Raw genomic sequence first — 14,294 nt, 5'->3', positions numbered from 1 at the left:
ATGTATCTCTCAAGCGGATAGACATAATGTGTGCAGAGTGGAGATGGATGTAAGCTCAGGTGTGAAAACAACAGTAACCATCTGAAATGTGATGACCCACAACAGTGAGTCCCTAAACAAGGAGGCTTAATTGCTGAAAAACAGATTTACATATACTAAGTCTTGGATTTCCATTTCCTGGAATATTCCCATTTTCAGAGTTATGGTGATATCAGAGTTAGTATATATAAGTTTGGGGGGGTGGAGGCTTGCCTTCCCCCACATCATGGAATGCAAGGGGGCTTGCCCCAGCAAAAAAAAAAAAGAAGTTTAAAGGAGAATAACAATGTTTGAGAGTCACTCTTCTCTTGCAGTTTTGGTCTTTTTTCCCTTGTGTTGACACTTGGCATTTTGAGTGCCAACATTTAAATAGGGAGCTGAGGAAACATAGGCATAGTAGTGCTTAGTCTAGCATCTGCTCTATATTGAGATGGTGCCATATGTCTCAGCTTCTTTTCTCAAGAGTTCTGGGCAAAGAAGATGGCTGCACACTGATCAACAGCTTAATTTCAGTTCTCCCAGTGTGAAAAAAGAAACTGTTAGATAACAGCCAATAATGCTGCCCATTTTAATAACATTCATTTACTAGCTAGTAAGTATACTGCCTGCATGTCAGAAAAGAAGTAACATAGAGAACCTGAAAGAAAATCAACTAGAAAAGGTGAGAAGAAAACACTAAGTGGGAAGAATCCTGCAGCTGTTCAGCAAAAAGCAGCTCAAGCTCCACCCTTGGTATAAGAGATGGGTTCCAGTAATATAGAGGAAAATAAGTCAAATGTGTCCAGAATGGATTAAAATGAAACACTGAATGAGTATATCAACTCACATAATAAAAGGCTGGAAAAAATAAAAGGAGCTTTAAACAGCTTTTAAGATGAACTGATAAAACTGCAAAAATCAGAGGTCGAAATGAAGAAAAGGCTGGCTATGATGCTGCTCAAGAAGAGCTGTTTCAAAAATGGTAGAATTAGAGGACAAAGCATGCAGTGAAAACCTGAGATTTTCTGCTGTACCAGATAAACTGGAAGGAGCAGATTGTATTAATTTTATGAAAGCAGAAATAAGCAACTGGAAAGGTATTCCGCAGCAGGATTTTTTTCATTGAAAAAAAAAAAAACATAACGTGTATTTTCCAAACCTGGCCATGAGGAAGCAGCCAAGACCTGTATTTGTAAAGATGTAATCATATCAGCAGAAAATGCTGAGCCTGACAAAATGTTGGCAGAATGACAAAGTATTAAAAACCTGGAGACAGTAGAATGTTTATGGGAAATTAAACTTTGGTGTATACCAAGCAGAAGAGAACAAATTTATCCTAGCAATCAGGAAATATCAAGGGGTAGGTGAGTCAAGCTGCTGTATGCATCTGTCTTCAGAATAGTTTTTTTCCTGAAGGATCAACACAGTTTTTGAAACTGAACAGGCTAGGGGAGAAATACAAATGTTTGTCCAACAAGAGGAGAGCCATCACACAAAAGGGGACTCTGCTCTTCATTGTTCTGATGGTAATGCATATAGAGAGACTTTGCCAGTGAAACCTTTTCCAAAGTTGTAAAGGAAGATGCTTTAGAGACAGAAAAAATCATAGGAGTTGTGTAGAAGAATGAGGAGCATGTTCAACTTGAACCAGAGTCTGGGGTTGGGAGATGGAGATGAAGAGGAAGAAGACCTGCTACATTGAAATTAGTGAATAAATGTGAGTCTATAATATATCAGTCACATTTGTGGAATATGCCTTTACAAGAAAAAGTGGCTGAGAAAAATTGGATTTGTGTTGATTTTGATATACTGACAGGCATATGCCCTACTTCATGTCATTAATGTTTGGAAATATACTAAGGGGAAAGGGGATATGGGAAAAAAAAGAAAAAGGGAAAAGTAAATGTAAGTAATATGATTTTTCTTTTTCACAGTATTTGTATAAAAGCATTTCATGATATAAATTGCATGTTATACAGTATAGCATTTCATTGATAGGGGTATGTGATAAAGACAGTAAAGTAAAGAGGTACTTTTCCCTTTTTTGGTTTTAAGAAATGTAGACATTACAATGTAAAAAGAGAAGACAAATGCATTTATAAGTCAGTAGATTGTAATCTTGGGCTGTTGGTGTGGAGGATGTAGTTGGGGTGTAAAAGTGCACTGATTATAGCATATCGAGAATTGAAATGTTTTGTTTTACTTTTGCATAGGCGAATGGCTGGACAAGAACAGACAGCAGTTAGTGAAAGTAGGAGCATAGGCTGTAACATGTGCTTCAGCATGGGTAACCTTGATTTTAGGTTAACTAATCCATGTGGGCGCAGCTGTCAATTTTGGACAATTGCTCCTATCAGGAGGGTTAAAGTTCATTATTTGAATATACACATCATTTTGTGTGTTTGTTTTGACTTAATAGGTTATGAAGGTGTTCTGCGGGTGTGCTTGTATTTTTTTTGAGGGTTTTCATCAAAACAAAAAGTTTTGTAAAATGTGACATAGGTTCAAATGGAGATGACAAAAACAACTGTATGAAAGATCAACTTGCCAAACATAAACATTAGTGGGTCCATGTAGCACAAAAGCTGGAAATAGACATTTAAAAAACTATCATATATAATAGGTGGGAATAACTTCTTATCATAATGGATACACAAAACAAATTATTATTGAATGTGAATGGCCTCTCAGGTGTAGACAGAAAGGTAAAGAGTATTAAATTATGTTAACGGAGTGCAAACAACAATGCAACAGGAGACATATTTGGAAGGAAATGAGCATGTGAATTTGATAAAGAAACAATTTCATAATGGATTTTCAGCAGAAAATCAGACACAAAAGAAAAGGGAACTACTTATACTAACTCCTGGAGGAGCTCCAATAGTGATCGAAGAGGGGAAACAGATAGTAATAATAGATTTGTGGTATTAAGGGACTACTGACAAGGGATGAGGATTACACTGGCATATGTTTATATTCCACTTAAAACTACTATTATGGAGCTAAAGAAATTTTTGGGAGAAATAATTAACTTTCAGCAGGGAATATTACTTATAACTGAGGAATGGAACTTGATTTGCAACAGTGAAGATATAGTTGGAGGATCTAGAATGGAAATTGTATTATTGTTATAAATTATTATTGAATGTGAATGGCCTCTCAGGTGTAGACAGAAAGGTAAAGAGTATTAAATTATGTTAACAGAGTGCAAACAACAATGCAACAGGAGACATATTTGGAAGGAAATGAGCATGTGAATTTGATAAAGAAACAATTTCATAATGGATTTTCAGCAGAAAATCAGACACAAAAGAAAAGGGAACTACTTATACTAACTCCTGGAGGAGCTCCAATAGTGATCGAAGAGGGGAAACAGATAGTAATAATAGATTTGTGGTATTAAGGGACTACTGACAAGGGATGAGGATTACACTGGCATATGTTTATATTCCACTTAAAACTACTATTATGGAGCTAAAGAAATTTTTGGGAGAAATAATTAACTTTCAGCAGGGAATATTACTTATAACTGAGGAATGGAACTTGATTTGCAACAGTGAAGATATAGTTGGAGGATCTAGAATGGAAATTGTAACAAAAGAGGGTAGATGTCTGAAGAAATTTATGAAAATATTTGGTATGGAAGATGTGGATTCAGTAGCAGGAACTCAGAAAGAATTTACATATGATTCCCCAAGGTGCAATAACTGGGCTAAACTAGGCTGAAATCATATTTCACAAGAACAGGTGAATTTAATTCCAATAATTATTTCAGATCATGCGCCAATGACAGCTAAGATAAAAATGGAGGGTAATAAAGTAAAAATAAGACACTAGCACTTCCCCACCCACTTATCTAAAAGAGAGGAATTTAAAGAATGGGTAGTGGAAATTATTTGAGAGTTATTAGGGAAGATAGAAATTTCTTCAGACATTATATCTAAAGAGGTAGAAATAAAAAAAAACAAATATCATGAATAAATAACAAGTATTATTTAGAAAGGCTGACAAAGATTAAAGTATTGCAGAATATGGGGAATCTCACATAACCAGAAGAGTGCTAAAGAGAAATAGAGAAGTATCTGAATAGTATGCATGAGTTTAGAAAGATTGCTGTTAAGTAACTGTTTTTTTATATTAACTCCAGAGCAGAAAAGCTCTTAGCACAATGACTTAGAGGCAACAGAAAATAGAAAGAGTTGTTGCCAAACCTAGGGAGCCCATAACAAGAAAAATAACCAGAGATCCTGTAGAGGTAAATTTTATGAAAATTTGCATAAAGCAGAGGAATATAGAAATCAAGAAAAAGCACAAATGCAAATATTCATGGAAGAATTAAGTATGCCAAGGTTAGAGGTAGATGATGCTCAACAATAAAAATGGTGACATAAAACCAATCTACAGGAAAGTCATCAGGTGTAGATGGTAGTCTGGTGGCTGTTTGGAAGCAAGGAGGGGAAAAAGTGATAAAGATCTGGAAGGTTTGGTTTGACAGTATTTTAAAAAGAGGGGATGCACCAACATCCTGGAAGAAAGCTGTGGTAGCTGTAATAACCAAAGACAATAAAGACTGATCAGACCCGGCTTGATATAGGTCCATTTCAGTGAATGGCAAAGGTGTTGCCAAAATTGATAGATGTGGTTTTGTGGGGGCGGGGGGGGGGGGGGCAAACATTTGGCAAAATTAATAGATCAATGATTATGCAAAGGGAAGCAGAATGTAAGAAAATCCCACTTTTGTTGGTGGGGCTTGATGCAGAGAAAGCATTCAACAGAGTAAGTTGTGATTTTATGAGCAGGGCAGTGGAAGCTTTTGCATTCCCTGATACCTAATAACATTAATTAGGTATGAGGGATCAGAAGCAAAACTTAAAGTGAGAGGATTTCTGTCCGATAAGTTTTATCTGAACGGAGGAAATAGGAAGAGGAGTCTTCTTTCCCTTTTATTTGCTTTGTATTTAGAGCCATTAGCAAAGAAAATAAGTAATCAAAATTTAAGGATTTAATTGGTATGGTAATCAAGAGAACTTGGCTTTATTTGCAGACAATATTATTTTGTACCTGATAAAACCAGAAGACAACATCTCAGTGTTCTGGTACATTCTGAGACAATTCTGCATCTTTTTTTTTCAGAATATAAAATTAGTGAAGACAAACAAAGGCTATAGATGTGAAGTGTGTACCCACACAGGAATTGTTTCAGCAATACCCATACTTTTAGGGACATGATAAAATAAAGTATTTAGGAGCATGGGTTAAATGATTCTGTTATGGTAGCTAAGGATATGTAGAAAATGACTAAACAAAAGATATTACAAAAACTGAGAAACTGGAAGCTCTTGTTTATGGATATGGATAGCGAGATACAAGCACTGAAAATGTTATTAGTCCCTTTAGTTTTATATACAAGTCAGGCATATTTTTATCAACCAGAGGAGATGTTGTGGACAGTAATTTCTAAAGAGTTGAAGGATTTTATCTGGGAAGGGAAGAGGGCAAGGGTCATGTGTGATACATTGATCCGTCCAGTAGAACAAGGTGGTTTAGGATTACCTGATTTGAAGGGATATTTTAGAGATACACAGCTAAGGCTCATGTACATAACATAAGCAGAAAGCTATAATTCAGAGTGGAAAAGGATGATGTTGAAGCATGGGGGGAATTAAAAAAATGACAAGAGAGTAGGATTTTGGATGCAAATCCTTAAGAAGAATAATGACAGCCATACAGAATATTACATTCATAAAGTAGCAGAAAGAGAATAGTCTAAGAATTAAACTAGCACAAGAATAGAGAATGGAGATTTTGCTGATAGGGACGACTGCAGTTAGGGGGTATAAAGAATAGGTAAGAGGGGGCTGAAATTTACTGGAGAAAACTGGCAAAGGATTCAAGGTACTGGAAGCAAATAGCTAGAGAGGAAAAGGTAATAGAATTGGAAGAGGGAAGAAGACATTTGGACTGCAAACTAGAGGCTGCCTTCCCTGTCAGGGATTGATATCAGAGTGTAGGCAAGAAAAAGGCATGGTGCAATCCGAAGTAAAAGACCTGGTCTGCTAGAGTTTTTAAGTGAGTCTAGAACAGAAACTGTTATTTAAAAGGGATAATTAGTAGGCCATATAAAATATTGCACAATAATTTTAGGAATCAATCAGAGGAGGTGGTTATAAAAAACTGGAAAGAGACTGGATAAGCAATTCACAAAGAAACAATGGAAAGACATATGTATGTCTCCCAAATATGCAACAGTCTATACAATTTAGAATTTTTGCTTGACATATGTATTTTTATACCTGTATAAATGATGGAGGTGTGATAGGGGAAGGAAGAGGTAACTGAGAACAAATGTTTTTGGAGTGGAATGAGTTGGCAGAGTTTTAAATATTCCCTATAAAGTACTCTGTCAAAAATATTGGGTGAGCAGATGAGTGTAACTAAGGAAATTATATTTTTGAGCTTGGATACAGGGTCTGAATTTCCCAGCTTTAGTAAGGCCTTGTTAAGTTTAATTCTGGTGGTTGCCAAAAAATAATTTACTAGAAAATGGAAATCAAAGTCTTAACCAACTGTATTTGAAGTAGTGAATATTGTAACAGAGATAAAAGAACTGGAAGTGGGATCTTTAGAAAAGGGATAGGAGCAAAATAAGTAGAAAAAATGGAAATTGTGGGAAGAAAAATGCAGAATAATGTTTTAGAGGAGGAGTAAGGTTTAAGGGAAGGCATAAATTGAACAGTTTATGTAATACTGGATTGATGATAATTATATAAATCAATGTATACAGTGTATGTTTGTAATTGTGAATATGTTAACATGGTTTGTTTTCTTTCATCTAAATGTATGTTTGCCTATGTCTTTAGTCATAACTCAATAAACATGTAAAAAAATAATTCTGGACAAAGACAAAAATAATGTGGTGTCAAAGGTCCAAAATCAAGGGCATTTTTTGATATTACTGTAAGAAGTATGAAACTCAAATGTCATTATTGACTGACTGTAATCTTCAGTGATTTACCAGAAAGTCAAAAATTTTACAATGGACAGTGCAAAATATTAGACACAATCTGCAACAGTTCTGAGGTACTGATGGGTGCAGCTTTTTAAAAGTACAAAAAATATTTTATTACTAGGGAAATGAGGTGTATTGCTAATAATGTAAAATGTTACAGTAACTTCATAGAGGCCCATTGGTGTGTCTGCCTCTGTGCGTTGGATACATGGAAGAGTCAAGGATTGTGCCTTTCCCATTGTATATACTGAGTACCGCTTGTAGAGAGAGAAAGAAGAGAGGTTAAAGGATAATGTAATGAGTTTGACAAGTGAGAATTGCCTGATTTGATGTAGTGACCAAAGAAGTTAGCTCTGCAAAAATTAGCTGCATATGAGACAAGACCATGTTATTTCTGTCCAATAAGTCTGAGTGCCTGATCTCTTATGAGATGAATGGATGGGTAGTGGATGGATAGATGATGGAGATGGGGTTGCTGTCCCTATCCAAGCTGACACAGATGCCATAGAAAGAGCAGGAGTATCCTTTACAACACATGGACTAACAACCAGAAGACAAGAAGGGGAAAAAACTAACAAATGCTAGTGTGTTAAGTGATTACAAGCACAAAAATCTTGCTCTTGCTAATTAACCCTTTTAAATTTAGCCCAAGTAACACAGACTACTTCTACTAGTCATAAAAGGCACATCAAGTAAGAACATTTTCAGATGTACACAGCTGAAACAAATTTAGAACCAGATAGCAGTTATTCAGAACAATAACATTGCCTACTGGTACACTTTCAGCTTCCACTTTAAACCACTTTCTGTAGTTGTTCGCAGTGATTACAAACTGCGGCTCATATCAAGACAATGTGTTGCATCTGGCAAAAACTTAAAGTAAAAGTGTATGGGAGTAGGAACCATTGTGCGTTGGTGATTCACTTTTTCAAAGAGAATTAGATAAGATTCATCCATTGTGTCTGTAGAGCTGCCTCCCAAATACCTAAAATTAGCTTTGTATTTTGTTATATCCATGACATTACTTTTTAGCAGATCTCTTAAATGGGATATCATGCTTTCCGTGTGGAAAGAGGCCTAGGTTGTCCTCTGTCTTAAACTGTAAGAGCCGTGAAAATCAGAATTCTATAAGCCACCTTCAATATTTTGTTGTTTGATCAGCTAACTTTCTGTCTTAGAAAGCATAGATTTCTTGCACTTCCCAAAAGAAAGGCTTCAGGAAAGGTCATGTACCATCATTAAATTTACTTATCCTTCAAAGAACATGCAAAAGTATTTAGACTGGTGTTCTGTTTCCTGACCTTTACAGTACTTTCAAAACAAAGGCTAATAATCTTGTCAAATAACTAAGAAACATTATGTTGGATAACCTGATGATGGAGAGTTTCATTTAGTATAATGTCAAGCTTTCTGTTCTGTCCTCTCTGAATTAAGTGACATCAGAGTTCCACAAGGATCTGGGCTTGGCTACTTTCTGTTTACATAAAGCACATGTGGAGATGATATAACTAACCATTCTAAGTCAGGCCACTGACAACATTGTCCCTACTCCACTGTAGAGGAACCTCTAAAAAGGAGTTGTTGGCAGACTTTACTATTCTTGAAGTTTGTCTAGACTGAGCAATGTACTGCTGATTGCAAGGAAAAATGGAAACATTTTGTTTAGGTGTGGGGAAGACATTCTTCACCTTGAGACATCTTTTTTGCCTTTGCAGAAGTGGTGGATCCAGTGAGGAGGTCTCCAAGTCCAAGTACATAAGCTTCTGCCATAAGCAGCAGTATACCCTCACCCTCATTTTACACAGTGTTATATAGCATAGTAAATTTGACATGTTTCAGAACCTGAAACAATTCCTTATTCCTGAATCCAGACTAGTCAGAGGTAGATCTGTCTTAGTTCTTTACCTGCAAATGGAGACAAACTTCACAATGATTAACAAAATAGTTTTTTGTAACTAGACATGAATTACCATTGCACTAGTATGCAGTATTCACTATTTCCAATACTGCATATGATGTGTAGTATCCACTAGTTCCAGTGCTGACACATGGAGTGCAGTATCCAATAGTTCCAGTACTGACACACAGTATGTAGTATCCACTAGTTCCAGTGCTGACAAACAGTGTGTAGTATCCACTAGTTCCAATGCTGACACACAGTGTGTAGTATCCACTAGTTCCAGTGCTGACACACAGTGTGTAGTATCCACTAGTTCCAGTGTTGACACACAGCATATAGTATCCACTATTTCCAATGCTGCAAACCGTGTGTAGTATCCACTAGTTCCAGTGCTGACACATAGTGTACAGTATCCACTAGTTCCAGTGCTGATACACAGTGTGTAGTATCCCCTAATTACAGTGTTGACACACGTTGTGTAGTATCCACAAGCTCCAGTGTTGACACCTGGTGTGTAGTATCCACTAGTTCCAGTGCTGTCTTCTAGTTTCAATGTTGACACACAGTGTGTGGTATCCACTGCTTCAAGTACTGACACATGGTGTGTAGTATCCATTAGTTCCAGTGCTGACACATGGTGTGTAGTGCCCCTCTCATTCCAGTGCTGACATGCAGTGTGTAGTTTCCACAATCTGCAGTCTTGACACATGGTGTGTAGTATCCACTAGTTCTAGTTTTGACAAATGGTGTGTAGTATCCGGTACCTCCAGTGCTGACACACACTAGTTGTAGTGAAGGCACACATTGTGTAGAAGTGCCACTAGTTCTAGTGCTGACACATCACACAGTGTGTAGTAGCCACCAGCTCTAGTGATAACACAAGGTATGTAGTATCCGCTAGTTCCAGTGATGAAACACAGTGTGTAGTATCTACTTGTTCCAGGGCTGACATACAGTGTGTAGTATCCACCAGTTTCAGTGCTGACACATGGTGTGTCGCATCCACTAGTTCCAGTGCTAACACATGGTGTTTGGTATCTACTAGTTTCAGTGCTGACACATGATGTGTAGTATCCACTAGTTCCTTTGCTGACACACAGTCTGTGGCATCCACTAGTTCCAGTGCTGACACACAGTGTGTGGTATCCACTAGTTCCAGTGGTGACACATGGTGTGTAGTATCACTAGTTCCAGTATTGACACACAGTGTGTAATATCCACTAGTTTCAGTGCTGACACATGGTGTGTAGTATCCACTAGTTCCAGTGCTGACACACTAAGTGTGGTATCCACTAGTACCATTGCTGACACACAGTGTCTAGTTTCCATTAGTTCAGTACTGACACACTGTGTAAAGTATCCACTAGTTCCAGTGCTGACAGACAACGTGTAGTAGTATCTACTAGTTCCATTGCTGATACATGATGTGTAGTACCCATTAGTTCCAGTGCTGGCACACAATATGTAGTATCTGCTAGTTCCAGTGCTGACATACTGTGTGTAGTATCCACTAGCTCCAGTCTTGACACATGATGTGTAGTATCCATGAGTTCCAGTTTTGACACACTATGTGTAGTATCCACTTCCTCCAGTGCTGACACACACTAGTTGCAGTGAAGGCACACATTGTGTAGAAGTACCACTAATTCCAGTTCTGACACATCACATGGAGTGTGGTATGCACTAGTTGCAATGTTGACACATACTGTGTTGACGCACAGTGTGTAGTATCCACTTCTTCCAGTGCTGACACATGGCACGCAGTATTCTCTAGTTCCAGTGCTGACATACAGTCTGTAGTATCCACTACCTCCAGTGCTGACACACACTAGTTGCAGTGAAGGCACACATTGTGTATAACTGCCACTAGTTGCAGTGCTGACACATCACATGGTGTGTAGTATGCACTAGTTCCAGTGCTGACACATGGTGTGTAGTATCCTGTAGCCCCAGTACTGGCACACAATGTGTAGTATACACTAGTTCCAGTGATAACACAAGGTATGTATTATCTGCTAGTTCCAGTGGTGACACACAGTGTGTAATATCCATTAGTTCCAGGGCTGACACATAATGTGTAATTTCCATCAGTTCCAGTGCTGACATGTGGTGTGTAGTATCCACTAGCTCCAGTGCTGACACACAGTGTATAGCATCCACTAGCTTCAGTGCTGACACATGGTGTGTCACATCCGCTAGTTCCATTGCTGACACACTGTGTTTAGTATCCACTAGTTTCAATGCTGACATATGATGTGTAGTATCCAGTAGTTCCAGTGTTGACACACAGTGTGTAGTATCTACTAGTTCCAGTGCTGACACACAGTGTGTAGTATCCACTAGTTCCAGTGCTGACACACAGTGTGTGGCATCCACTAGTTCCAGTGTTGACAGACAGTGTGTAGTATCCACTAGTTCCAGTGGTGACACACGGTGTGTAGTATTCACTAGTTCCAGTGCTGACACATTGTGTGTGGTATCCAATAATTCCAGTGCTCACACACAGTGTCTAGTTTCCACTAGTTCCAGTACTGACACATCATGTGAAGTATCCACTAGTTTCAGTGCTGACAGACAATGTGTAGTAGTATCTACTAGTGCCAGTGCTGACACGTGTTATGTAGTATCCACTAGTTCCAGTGCTGACACACAGTATTTATTATCCACTAGCTTGAGTCTTGATACATGATGTGTAATATCCACGAGTTCCAGTTTTGACACATGGTTTGTAGTATCCAATGCCTCCAGTGCTGACACACACTAGTTGCAGTGAAGGCACACATTGTGTAGAAGCACCACTAATTCCAGTGCTGACAAATCACATGGTGTGTAGTATGCACTAGTTCCAGTGTTGACACACAGTGTGTAGTATTCACTGCTTCCTGTGCTAAAACATGGTGTGTAGTATCCATTAGTTCCAGTGCTGACACATGGTATGTAGTTTTCTCTAGTTCCAGTACTGACATACAGTGTGTAGTATCCACTAGCTCCAGTCTTGACACATGGTGTGTCATATCCACTAGTTCTAGTTTTGACACACAGTGTGTAGTATCCACTACCTACAGTGTTGATATACAGTAGTTGCAGTGAAGGCACACATTGTGTAGAAGTACCACTAGTTCCAGTGCTGACACATCACATGGGGTGTAGTATGCACTAGTTCCAGTGCTGACACATGGTGTGTAGGAACCTGAAGCTCCAGTACTGGTACATTATGTATAATATCCACTAGTTCTAAGGGTGTAATATCCATTAGTTCCAGTACTGACATGTGGTGTGTAGTATCCACTAGCTCCAGTGCTGACACACATTGTGTGGCATCCACTAGTTTCAGTGCTAAACCATGGTGTGTAGCATTCACTAGTTCATTTGCTGACACATGGTGTTTAGTATCCACTAGTTTCAGTGCTGACACATGGTGTGTAGTATCCACTAGTTCCAGTGCTGACACACTGTGTGTGGCATCCACTAGTTCCAGTGCTGACACACAGTGTGTAGTATCCACTAGTTCCAGTGGTGACACATGGTGTGTAGTATCCACTAGTTCCAGTGGTGACACATGGTATGTAGTATCCACTAATTCCAGTGTTGACATACAGTGTGTAGTATCCACTAGTTCCAGTGCTGTCCACTAGTTCCAGTGTTGACACATTGTGGTAGTATCCACTAGTTCCAGTGCTATCACACTGTGTGTGGTATCTACTAGTTCCAGTGCTGATACACAGTGGGTAGTTTCCACTAGTTCCCATACTGAGACCTTGTGTGAAGTATCCACTAGTTCCAGTGCTGACAGACAATGTGTAGTAGTATCTACTAGTTACAGTGCTGACACATGATTTGTAGTGTTCACTAGTTCCAGTGCTGGCACACTGGGTCTACTTTAAAAGACCGAACTATCCATTCCCCGACACAAAAATCACCGACGCCAGATAACTGACAACACACGAAACCGACAACGTAAAACACCGAACACCATAACACCGACACACCGAACATAAACAACACACCACACTACATAACATACCCACTAGCCCTAACCCAAACCCTAACCCTAAGGTCCGACACTATCGCACACTTCACCTACCTGCACCCTAACCCTAACTCACTTAACCCACCCCTAACCCCAAGGTCCGACACTATCGCACACTTCACCTACCTGCACCCTAACCCTAACTCACTTAACCCACCCCTAACCCCAAGGTCCGACACTATCGCACACTTCACCTACCTGCACCCTAACCCTAACTCACTTAACCCACCCCTAACCCCAAGGTCAGACACTATCGCACACTTCACCTACCTGCACCCTAACCCTAACTCACTTAACCTGTCCCTAAACTACAGTCCCTCACTATCACACACTTACCTTACACGAACCCTAACTCCGACACTAACACACACTCACCTTTCCCACAGCCTAACCCGAAATCCCACAATATCGCACACTTACCTCACCGCTCCTAACGCCGTCACTGTCGCACACTTATCGAGTCGCGATCGCACATTACCCTTGTCGGTCTTCCCGCTGTCGGCAAATCACCCTGTCGGTAAACTTACCTGTTGGTCGTTTCGTCTTCGTTTTCCGCGTGTTGGGGAATCGACAGTTCGGTCATTTAAAGTAGACCTGGCACACTATATGTAGTATTTTCTAGTTCCAGCGCTGACACCCAGTGTGTATTATCCACTGGCTCCAGTGCTGACACACACTGTGTAGTATCGACTAGTTTCAGTGCTGACACATGGTATGTAGTTTCCTCTAGTTCCACTGCTGACACACAGTGCTTAGTATCCACTAGTTCTGGTTCTGACACAGGGTGCGTAGTATCTACTAGTTCCAGTGAAGACACACAGTGTGTAGTATTCTCTAGTTCCAGTGCTGACATACAGTGCGTAGTATCCACTAGCTCCAGTCTTGACACATGGTGTGTAGTATCCACCAGTTCTAGTTTTGACACACGGTGTGTAGTATCCACTACCTCCAGTGCTGACATACACTAGTTGCAGTGAAGGCACACATTGTGTAGAAGTACCACTAGTTCCAGTGCTGACACATCACATGGTGTGTAGTATGCACTAGTTCCAGTGCTGACACATGGTGTGTAGGATCCTGTAGCTCCAGTACTGGCACACAATGTGTAATGTCCACTAATTCCAGTGATAACACAAGGTACTGTATGTAGTATCCTCTAGTTCTAGTGGTGACACACATTGTATAATATCCATTAGTTCCAGGGGTGACACACAATGCGTAATTTCCACTAGTTCCAGTACTGACATGTGGTGTGTAGTATCCACTAGTTCCAGTGATAACACACAGTGTGTAGTATCCACTAGTTCCAGTGCTGACACAAGGTGTGCTGTATCCAC

At 39.4% G+C, this 14,294-nt stretch overlaps 1 protein-coding gene across 4 annotated transcripts in view; it reads left to right on the top strand.

Moving 5' to 3' along the window:
• CUX2 (cut like homeobox 2) overlaps positions 1–14,294 on the top strand; it is a 2,130,834-nt gene that overhangs the window by 1,831,899 nt on the left and 284,641 nt on the right. The window lies entirely within an intron of this gene.

This window comes from Protopterus annectens, chromosome 4.part0 (assembly GCF_019279795.1).
Source record: "Protopterus annectens isolate FY-2018-M chromosome 4.part0, PAN1.0, whole genome shotgun sequence".
Lineage (NCBI taxonomy): Eukaryota > Metazoa > Chordata > Ceratodontiformes > Protopteridae > Protopterus > Protopterus annectens.
The sequence above is the reverse complement of the archived record's forward strand: the minus strand, read 5'-3'. Positions and strand labels throughout refer to the sequence as shown.